A 12,185-nucleotide genomic window follows, 5' to 3' on the forward strand; every position below is an offset into this window, starting at 1 on the left:
ATTACTAATCTCATTCTACTGCCACAATTGGACTGTTCCAACAGTTAGCAGATTGCTTATTAATCAACAAGGGTAAACAAGACAATGCAATTTCATTTAGTGTGAGGGTTTTAATGCCTGAAAGTATTTGTGCTTAAAATGTTAATCTAGATAAGGCTTCATTAGAAGAAGTCTTAAGATGATTAAGTGCTGTTCACTGAATTGTGCACGGAGTAGGAGTAGTTGATCAGCAGGTGGACATTCCATACAGATGTTCCACTTACTGATATAATGCATGTTGTATCCATTTAAACGACCCTAACTCGGTAATAGCTGGAATTCTATTATTTCTATAATGAGAGAACCTGTACCTTTAATATTTCTGAATTTTAAAAGAGGTGAATACCAAATTTCCAAACCTCAATTTATGGCAAAATATGACTAGGAATTTTATTATTCACATCTTGCCAGAGCAGCTGTTTCAACTAGGTTTCCTGAACCAATCCTTATTTACTTTCCTAGGGTATGTGACTATATTCCTATATAACCCCTGATACCACCCTGGTTCTGACAAATTCCTTTACTGATGCTATTCTCCAGTTCTGTGCTGAGGACAGAAAACCCCTAGACAAGCAATGATAAACTTGAAGTCTAGTAAAGCAATTATAATGTTATCATTTCCTCTAGCAGTTCTCCCAGCTACCTCTTCAACCCACTACCCTCACTTCCACCATGAGACACATGCACACATACACACACATGCACACACACCCATGGTCATCCATGCACATACCCCCACGCACACACATGCGAACACACAAACACATACATGGAAACACACATACACATACAAACACATTCACACATGTTCTTACTTCAAGTTGTTCTCTTAATCTACAAGTGTCAAGTCATCCAAATGATGAAGTCCACTTAATACCTACCAAATTTTGACCCAATATTGATACTCAAGAAAGTGTTATGATTATGGCCAATTGAAATTGGTTCAAATAATATCTACAGATGTGAATATTGATGATTTGGGATTTTGAACTGTGGTTAACTTGTCAAAAGAAAAGGGCTAAAAATATCAGATGTTTTGATGGAACTGGATTTTGCAAACCTCTTTGTAGTAGAATAATAACTGTATATCTATATGTCAACGAAGAGTCTCAAAGTTCTTTGCTGAGGGAAAAATCATAATGAATTGCACTAAAAATATGTGTGGAGTTAGCTCAGGCCACATTTGCAAAGCAGCTCAGATAGGCTTCATTCCCCTCACAAAGTCCTCAAATAGGTTATTTGGGATGTAATAAACTTTTATGAAGATTATTGGCCACGATTTTTTGAAAGATAAATCAGCACTGTAAAAACTACAAAAGCAAGGATGAGGAGATGGGTTATGCCTCCTGCGTCGCAAAAATAAAAAGCTGAGTTCAAATCCCTACCACCTGGTTAAAAGTTAGGCATAGCTACGTGCACCTGTAACTCCCCAGTTGGAAGGTAGAAACAGGTAGCTCCTGAGAGCTCACTTACCAGGCAGCCTAGCTGAAGCTACACTAGGGTTCAGAGACATCCTGTCTCAAGGCATTAAAACAGAACAATACAGACATCTGATGTCCTCTTCTGGCCTCGTAGGTAAACACATAGGTGCATATACTCCTATGCTGATGTGACCTCACTATATACATACACCATAGCCCCCCCCACAAATACATTTCTAGAAATTTAAACTACAAAAGCAGGTACTGTTAACATCTAGTATCTGATGTTATCCTCACAATTCTGCAGTTTTCACTTGAAATATCTTAAGGGTTTAGTCTACATTCTGGATTAAATTTTTTCCATGTGAACTGTTCAAAGGAAACTAGAGAATTTTTTATACCTAACATTGTTTCAATATCTCTTTATACCTAGAGACAGTTGATAACATTCTCTTACATAAATGTGTTTCCCTGACAACCATCAAAATGCATTTATTTATAATCACACATACTAAATAAAATCAGTGGTTTCTTGGCAGCATTCCTTAGAATCAGTATTCTACATTATTTTTATAATAAACTGAGATACACATTCTCCATATGTACTGAGAAATGTTAAATATAACTAACGAGAGCAAATGATTATTATTATCTTTTGCCTTAGACTTTAGAGAAATATATTTTAAAAGACAGAAACTATGGCTAAGTAAGTAAGGTGTAGAATAAGACAAACATCCTTCCATGAGTTCCTCAAATCTGTAAATATCTTCTAATTGCTGGGCCTTCTTTCTATAATGGAGGGTTACACAGTGAGTAATTGTTCCTTCCCTTAAGGAGATGAGAATCTTTTAGAGATGAACTACATAAATAAGTAGTAGTACAGTACTGTGTGTGTGTGTGTGTGTGAGAGAGAGAGAGAGAGAGAGAGAGAGTAAGAGAGAGACAAAAAGAGAGATAGAGACAGAGAGACCAACTAATGTGTGTACAAGCAATTGCTGCTGGAAGTTCACCCATCTTTAAGGAAATGACAGGAGCGAGGAGGCCTAATATGAGTGATGGCAAGTATGGGGTAGAGCCCAGAGTCAAGTTAACTTAGAACGTGAACAAGTTGCCTTAGATGGTAAGGTGTTCTTACTGTGTTTGGGAAAAACTAAAGTACGAAGTAGCTGAAAAAGGTGAGGAGGCATAGAAATATCCAGAGCACTTGTCATTATGGCCAATTCTGAAGCATGCTCTACTGGAATCCTGTTGGTTCTGATGCATAATCACAGTCCCTTCTTAAAATATAATAAGAGGCAGAGAAAACAATTTTAAAAGGAATTTTGATATGTCTAAGAAAGGGATTCTGCTCGGGAGGCAGAGGAAGGCGGATCTCTGTGAGTTCGAGGCCAGGCTGGACCGACAGCCTCCAAAACAATACAGAGAAACCCTGTCTCATAAAACAACAAAAAAAAAAAAAAAGAAAGGGATTCTGAACGCTTTAGCATTGTACCAGCCCATCTTTGTCAGAGTCTAGTGTCGCCTCCCAGTAGAACTATACTGGTAGCTACTCTAAATCCCTAACTCTTTTGTTTATTTTTATAAAGTTCCCACCAAGTTTTGTCGTGATTCTAAAAATTAAGATTTGTACTAAACATGGAAAACCTAAAACAAATAATCAAACTTCCACAATACAAGGCTGAGAAGTCACCCCCTTTCCCTTTAAATTAGTCGGATGTCAACGCACTGAATGCACTTGTTTGGAGGTCACATTGTATGACAGCTGCTAACAGGGTAACAGCTTTTCTCCTGCAGTCGTACACTGCTAATCTGACTTTTAATTCAGCAATGGCAGTACACATGGTTTTGGGAGGGAAATGCTTTGTTGTGTATGTCTCCTGACTTAGTCCATTTTTTATGCATTAAAAAAACTTTTGTTTTTCTTTTGTGGTGCTGGGATTTGAACCCAGAGCCTCACAGATGGTAACCATGTGTTCCCCCATTCTCCACCAAGCCTAAACAGACATTCTTCATTGGCTTCAGACTTAGCAGCACCAAAGGGAAGACTATCAATGCCAGTGCTTCATTCATCACTATGTTAAACATTTGCTTAAATGAAAACATATACAAAGAAGTCACATTTAGTTGTATGCGTACATTCTTAACATCAAACAAGTGTTATCTACCTCACAAAATGCAAATGAATGCAAATAAACATACAATAAAAGAAGGAGTACAATTATTACAGGAACTACTATATTAAAAACATATGCTAAATAAAGAGAAGTGAGAAGAAAAAAAAAATCATTCAAAAGTCCCCCAAACTAAGTATATGTTGAACACAAAGAAGCAAATCTAACTGGAGAAACTCCAAAGCATGTTATCTTCTATATCTCTCATATAATTTTTATTCAGCATGTTAACCCTATTGGGTAGGGCAATATGAACTAAATGTTGGAATGCTAGATCATCTGATAAATGAAAAGAGCTATGAAGTAATTAATGCAGCTTACAAAAGTGAATATTACTTCACCTTCTGTATTGATCGACTATTTAACAAAATATACTGAGTATGTTATGTATGTGACAAGAACAATAATGAGGGAACAAGCTGCATATATGACACTTGACTGCCTTCAACCTAGTGTGAGGGAAACAACAGGATGAAAAAAGAATAGCAACATACAGTTGTGTTCGCGTTTAAATAGCATTAAATACCATCAAGAGAGTAGACCTCATTTTGACAATTTCCTAAACTCCTGCTTGTGTTATTTTGTTTTAATTTTGGACTCTTCGCATTTTGCCATCTTGATTCCATAGGGTGGCAATTTTCTTCCTATTTGCTATATGTAGTAATGTTTCTAGGAACAGAAATATTCAGGGTGTGATCTCCAGGTCAAAGAGTATTTGCATCACCCAGGAACTTAGAACTGCAACTTCTTCCCAATCATCTGCAATATGCTTGCCATTCCAGATAGTCAGGAGGCAAGGGGATAGTAATTTAGGGTCAGCCTGAGATAAATAGCAAATTCCAGGCCAGCTGGGGCTACAGGGTGAGGTAGTATCTCAAAGAAAGAGACAAAGCCAAGCTAGTTTGCAAATTCTCTAGTGTCACTCATATATATATATATATGAATCAGGGATTCTAGGGCCATAGCTTAACAGAGACCTACAAGTGACCACAGTCTAAAGTTTGAGAACTCTATCATACACATGGCAGATTAAACTGTACAAATTAGAGATTCAACTTGAGCAGACTGATTTTAGAAACATAAAAATACAAGCTCTAAATTCTGATTCTAATTGAAACCCTGAGGCGGAAGCAGATCTTGACTGCTTGATTCCAGGTCATTGTCAAGGAGATAAGTTTGGCAAGGTCTGTGTGATTATAGCAGTATACACTTGATGGGTCTCAGCTATGTGCCAAACATTGAACTTTCCATTACAAGATTAACATGGGTGGATGACAGGCATCTAACAAGATGTGGTTCCTCTTAGGAGCTTGTAAAACGACTGATTCTTCCGAAGGAGAGCCAGAAACACAAGGCAAAGGTTTCTGATAACACCTAATTCATCAAGACACTGTAAGTTTAAGCGAGGCAAGGGAAGGGAGTGCACCTTTTGAATGGTGAGGCCAGTGACTCGCATGCTCTGTATTCCCACTCAGTGCTGGAGAGTAAAAAGGTCATTGCTAGGTGGAAGAAACCAGTTAGGACTCGCAGGACTATAAGGAAACATCTGAAGACAGGAAGGTGGGGGAGAGGATAGGCATTGTAGAAGAAAGTTGAAAACCTCAAGTTTCATCACAGTTTTCAAAAACCTAGAAGTTAATGGCGGGTATGATGATAATACTAAATTACTATCCATCAGCCTACCCACCAGCCAAACTCACTTCCGGACTGCCTCCTGTGTGCCAAGCACTTTTCTCAGTGATAAACACAGCAGTACACAAGGTACACATCTTTGCTTTCAAAGAATTTACATTCTAATTTGCCTGTGTGTAGGTAAGAGGCTGGAAATAAATGTAAAGACACACAAAATCATCATGTCATAAGAACTGTTCAATAAAACCAGTGGCACTTTAGATTGGGTCATCAATAAACTTCTTTGAGAAGACATCCTATGATATGTGCAGATACAAAGACAATGTACTTTAATGTTCTGATGGTAAGTCTTGACATAATGTTCAAATCAAGAATAATTTTATGTCATAAAAGACATTTTTGTGGCTGGCAAGATGGCTTAGCAGATAAAAACACTTCCTATACAAGCCTGATGATTTGGGTTAAATTCTGGAACCCTTAGTGACAGTAGAGAATTTCCTCCCAAAGGCACCCTCTGATATTCACATCCAGGCCTTAGCACCCACACTCCCCCAATGCTGCCACATACACACCCACTCACATATCACAAGCAGACATGCTCACATTCACTAATAATAAAAATTAAAAAAATTAAAAAGCCTGTTTCATGATTAAGCAAAGAGTACATAAGAATTGGGAGATTATTATTCTGGACCAGTGAAAGGACCAATACAATTATAAATGCAAAGTTGGAACAGTTTGTTTTTCTAAGGTAAGAGCTAAAATGTCTACTCAGGTAGAGTTATTGATACAGACCTAAATACTTCATTCAATAGACCAGACATTTTCTCTAGTATAAAAATAATACAGTCCAACTTTAATATAGGCCTTTTACTTTTAGAAATATAAAATATAAACAGAAAAGTGTATAGAGAAACATTGATCTTAAAAAAGAGTTGAGGCAAATATAGAAAATGAAGACTATTAATCCTATATAATTATTGCAGTGATGTTCTTATATGACTTATGAAATTGTCACATACAACACTGATAGCATTGGGCCAAAAATGGATGGCCTGACATACAGATGACAACCATGTACTGCACCAAAGATAATCCTGTTGATCACATGTAAAATAAAAACAATGTCTTATACTCTTCAGCTAGTTTACCCAAATTCACTTGCACATAAAATATAATCATTAGGATTGCTTATCAATTGTCCAAGCACTATTCTGCACAGTATTTTATGGGCTACTTTCACTAATTCCATATATCAGTGACCAATATTTCGTATGTATTTTTAACATGCCCCCTCTGTGTGTGTCTGTGTATGTGCACATGCATGCATGTGTGTGTGTGCACACGTGCACTGTATGTGTATGGAAGTCAAAGGACAACTAGCAGGCATAGATTTTTCCTTCCACAATGTCAGGTCACGGGACTGGACTCAGATCAGCAGGCTTGACATAAGCACTTTTATTCACCTAGCCATCTTCTGGCCTCTTTATGTAATTTTGTGTGGTTAACACATTCAGTGATCACAAAAGCATGGAAATTGGTAGATGGGCAAGTAGATGATAGACAGACAGACAGATGATAGACTGATTTAGGAGTGAGAAAATGGTGACATTTAGAGTTTTGTAAACAGCAATCCAACTTACAAGCATCAAGGGCAGAATTTTAACCCAGGGAGGGGGAATTGAAAATTGACTCAGGAAAAATGCTGGCATTTAAGAAGAATGCTAGAGAGGCTTGTAAGATCTCTACGTTCTCAAACACTCCTGGTTTTAACCAGAAGTGACTACAAGCATAAAGCTACTGTTAAGAGCCAATAACTTCAACCCTTTAGAAGTCCGATCTTCTACCTATTTGGAGGTCTTCAAATACATAAGCATTCTATACTTGAATCTAACATGGTTTTGATAATGTAGGTCAAAAAATACACATCATCGACTGAACAAAATGTATGAAACATCTATTATAATGGACACTGTATTAAGTGTCTGCAATTTGCCAGTAAGCCAAGCGGACAATGCCTTCTTATCTCTTGGACTAGATAGACCATTTCATAGTGGAAGTGCTTCCTTTTATGAGAAAGATGTATCTTACGCAAATAATAGAGAGACTAAATGAAGATAGAAAAGTCCTTTAGATAAATGATTATCAGTATTCACAGACAGTCAATAATTCTTTCAGGTCTAATAGCTCAATCCTGGACAAATGTGTGCACAACCATATATATCAGAAACATTGCAAACAAGAATTTACATCTTAAAGTATAATTATTCAAAACAGACAAAATTTAGAGCATTGCAAAAAGCATATGACTAATGGCTTACATATTTTCAATAAAATAAATGGTTCTAGGTACTTTAACTGATTCCAAATTTCTAAAACAATGTTAGCTAATATAGAGACCCAAGCTCAGTCACAAACTCTGGGATTTAATCTATATTGAAGCTAAATATTCTATAAGCATGCAGTGGAGTGCAAAAATAGCAATTGAAAAATGACATGATTATATGGCATGACATGCAATCATTTGCTCTCAATTATATCAATGTATCTTCTTCACTTCTAGGAGGCAGGCAGAAATATTGTTTTTTAAATGCCTCTATTAAATTGGTCACCAATAATAAAATAGATGAGAGTCCTAATAAGCTCATTTACATAGCATACATCACACACCACAAAACTCTTCTCGCCAAACAGTTCTGCTCCTAGATTTGTCTCCTGCTTGTCACAAGTCTTTGCTATATTAGCAGACTTTAAAAGCATAATATTGCCTTCAGGACCATTTGTAGAAAAATGTTTATGAAACTTTTCTAGTTAACCCTTGGCAGGATCCTTATTGCTAATTATGGAAAAGGTATTGATATAATATCTTGGCTGTCACATTCAATTATGGTGATGGTAGAAGCAGAGTCTTGGTATGACATTTTGGAAATATCATCTAATTGCAAGTCAGAAACAGAGAATGACAGTTTTAAGTAGATTATAACTCTTTTCAAAATAGTGAAGTGGTTTGTTTGATATAAAAGCTAGATTTTAAAATAGTACTAAAGCCTCCTGAATTAGTTCACCAAGCACATCTCTACAGTTCCTTGGAGAGGAGCTGGGTGGCATGCCAAGAGTGTCGAAATTATACATTGTAATTTAAATCTAGATTCAGACACTGAGCTGTTTCTAAAAACCATATAAAATAAAAATATTTCCAATAATGATTTTTATTTTTAAAAAATCATCTCCTCTCTGTTCTTTTACCTGCCCAGTAGAAAAGCTAGTGGTTGCCTTGTTTTCAGGGCCTGTATTTTGAACCTAGAAATGATCTCAAACGATCTTGCTATCTAATATGCTTACTGAACAATCTAAATCACTAAGGATCGCCAGGAGTATTTGTTAAGAGAAGCTTTCCTTGAGAGGAGCCTTCTTGCCCGCCTGGTTCCAGATCCGCATCAGTCCCAAATAAACACACAGGAGGCTATATTAATTATGAAGCTGTTGGCCTTGCTTGTTTCTTACTAGCTAGCTCTGACTTAAGTAATTACCCCATAATTGTTAATCTGAGTATGTTTCTTACCGGAGAATAGTTCCAGGCTTCCTACCCCCATGGTGTTACATGTTGACTCTCTTGTGTTTCTCCTTCCCAGAATCCTCCTCGACTCCAATCCCTCCTATCTAGGTTTTCTATTGGCTCAACAGTACTTTATTGACAAATGCACAGGACTTCCCCCAACAAGTATTATAACCACTGTGATTTCATGTAGACTCATGGATAGATGGTATTACTAAGTCTTAAACAAATATATGCATAATGATGTTTAATAAATTATGTCTTCATCTGTTAAAATATATTAATTTTAGGTAGAAGTAACCACTTCTATTGCCTGTACTGCTTTGGTTGTAGATCAAACTATGACAAGCATCCCAAAAATGCTAACCGTCAAAGTGATACCCCATGAAAGCCACTGTGGAAATCCTTTAATTTCTTTGTTACTTTCTCTATGCTAGGTTAAGTACTTTTTAAACATGTTTGTTTTCAGAATAAAATTCAGTAGTTGTGTATTTAGTTCATATTCACATGTAATTAGTAATACGTTATAAACCTCCTTTTCTAAATTAAAAACACTATTAAAATTCTAGACATACAAAACAATATGAAGATTAAGTTACTCTACATGAAACTGTAATAGCTTACAGATTGCCTGTATCATTACTAAAATGCCAGTATCTATTACTGAGTCTCCCTGGAATAAAGAATGCACTTTTGGCAATAATCTTTTAAAAACATGTCCATTATTGTTAAGATGCTAAACTATTCTGCAATTATAGAAAGGAAACTTTTAACAATTGGAGGAAGAGTGCAGGGTGATGAAACTTAGCCATTAGAACGCCAAACACAGTTCCTTAAACTCCCACAGTCACTCTTTCATAAGCAGAGAGGAGTAATTATAATAGATTTTTACATAATTGTATTTTGAAACCTATTTACAATGCCCACTGAGGCTTCCTGTCTTATTGATTCCATAGCAAACATTTTAAAGCAGTGCTGGATGGATGCAGGTGGTTTTCTTCTCTCATTTTCTGTTGGTCCCAGCTACCTAAAATCATCTCTTCTTTGTAAAAGATCTTTAGATAGAAGGGTACCTAATACTTCCATGTAGCAAATCCATGGCAGAGGGTCATCATAAACGCCATATCTAAAGAATGGCACAGTGTCAAGTGTTGGGGAAGTCCTGTGTATATGTCAATAAATTACTGCTGGCCAATAGGAATCTAGATAGGTGGGGCTAGGAGTCCAGGAGGATTCTGGGAAGGAGAAACACAAGAGAGTCGAGATGTAACGCCATTGGGGTAGGAAGCCCGGAAACCTCTCCGGTAAGAGACATACTTAGATTAACAATTATGGGGTAATTACTTAAGTCAGAGCTAGCCAGTAAGAAACAAGCAAGGCCAACAGCTTCATAATTAATACAACGTCTTGTGTGTTTATTTGGGGACTACAAAGCGGCAGAGCCCAGGCGACTGGCGGGGGATAAACCAAAGCGGTTAGCAAAGAAATAGCTTCTCTTTACAGTCAAGGAGAAAGGTGGAGAACATGTGAGCCAAGAGAAGTTCCTGGGGATAACATGGAACACGCTGGCCACGGGAATCAAGAGACCACATTTACTTCATGTCTTGCTTAGCCCTGAGCCACCGTATGTTCCTTCCTCTTCCATCCAGAGGAGAGTCAACTCTTATCCATTCTTTGGGTTGAGCCCTATTTTTCCAGACTTAACTGTGGCTTCTTATGAAGACACTCCTGGATTCACCAGACTTAGTGTTACTTGAAGTGAAACATCAGGGATGAATATCTTAGGTAAACAGCCCTATTATTACAGAATCCTACGGATGGAAAATAAAAGGATTTAAAAACTCTAGTGGCAAAACAACAAAGAAGGAAGAGACAAGCTAGGGGGAAACATCTCTGAGAAAGAGGGGAAAGATGCTAGGGAGGAAAATTCCAAAACAGAAAAGCTGCTTCTTCACTCATTTAACCCTCCTTGACCGGAAGAGGTAGAGGTATAGTCAGCGTTAGTAAACTTCAAACCCCCCACTTTATTTATAGCATATCTAAAGTAAACAGAACGTTTCCCAAGTGAGTTTGGATCACTTCTAATTTGCTTCTTAGCTTTTCACTTTGCATCAGATATGGAAACGCAGTTCATATGCTTTTTAATGTTTAATATTTTAAATCAGTTTTCAGTATGCTCAGATACTCAATAATTCTAACTGCACTCTTGGGATCATTTGTAAATTTAACTTATAAGTAGTACTAAGATTCCATTATTCTATAAGATGGTAGAGAGATGCTAAGTTTTTAGCTAACTTGTAAATTAACTATGATGATTTCTTAGTTCAAAACAATAGCCCAGTACCTATAACAGCTAAAAAAAAGTGGAGTCCAGAAGTCTAGAAACCTCTGCTAAATAAAGCTAGGCACCTCATATTTTTCTGCATTCTCCTCCGGGGAAAACTGAATATATAGGTACTCTTGTCCGGGAGGAGTGCAAGATGCTATTCTATTTGACAGTTTGGCATAAACTGTCCAGCCACAAAAGGGGTTTAGCTTAACATTTGAGAAGCCCTTTGGAATGAGGAAGAAACCATATCTGTGACTGTCTCCTAGTTCAACAAAACCCAGCTTTGTCACCTTAAATAAATCACAAACTACTCCCACTCAGTAGTCTTCCTCTGAGAAGTAACTATCCGCTAGCTGCTAACATCTTCTAGCTACAGATATTATATAACCTTCCACTCTAGAAAAACATAACATGGTGGCCTACAATGGGCTTGAAAATATAGTAAACTTTTGAATACCTGTCAAATAAGTTACAAGGCAGTCAGCATCTTTCATCACAAATCATAGGGGTCTTCTAGTATTAATTTATTACTGTGCCCTTATCATTTTCACTGATACTGGCTATAACTATACATAGCTACTTTATCTGGATAAATGTTCTATGCTGGTCAGTTTTATGTCAACTTGACACAAGCTAGAGTCATTTAGAAGAGAGAATCTCAGTTGAGAAAATACCGCCATTAGACTGACCCCATGGGCAAACCTGGGGGGGGGGAGCTAGCGTTTTCTTGACTAATGGTTGACATGGGAGAATCCAGGTCCACTATAAGCTATGTCACCTCTGGATGGTGATTCTGAGTACTGTAAGAAAACCGGCTGATGAGGCTGTGAGGAGCAGCCCAGTAAGCAGCACCCCTCCAAGGCTTCTGCATCAGCTCCTGCCTCTAGCCTTCTCTGCCCTGTTTGAGTTCCTGTCCTGATTTCCCTCAGCAAAGGACTGCTACTAGGAAGTGCAAGGTGAAATAAACCTTTTCCTTATATCTTAGTAACTTTTCTATTGCTGCAATAAAACACCGTGGCCAATGAAAAATATAAAAG

At 37.3% G+C, this 12,185-nt stretch overlaps 1 protein-coding gene across 4 annotated transcripts in view; it reads right to left on the minus strand.

The window, feature by feature from the left end:
* The window catches only part of Akap6 (A-kinase anchoring protein 6), a 441,052-nt gene that overhangs the window by 45,753 nt on the left and 383,114 nt on the right, over positions 1-12,185 (minus strand). The window lies entirely within an intron of this gene.

Source organism: Mesocricetus auratus, unplaced genomic scaffold (assembly GCF_017639785.1).
Source record: "Mesocricetus auratus isolate SY011 unplaced genomic scaffold, BCM_Maur_2.0 Super-Scaffold_15014, whole genome shotgun sequence".
Taxonomy (NCBI): Eukaryota; Metazoa; Chordata; class Mammalia; order Rodentia; family Cricetidae; genus Mesocricetus; species Mesocricetus auratus.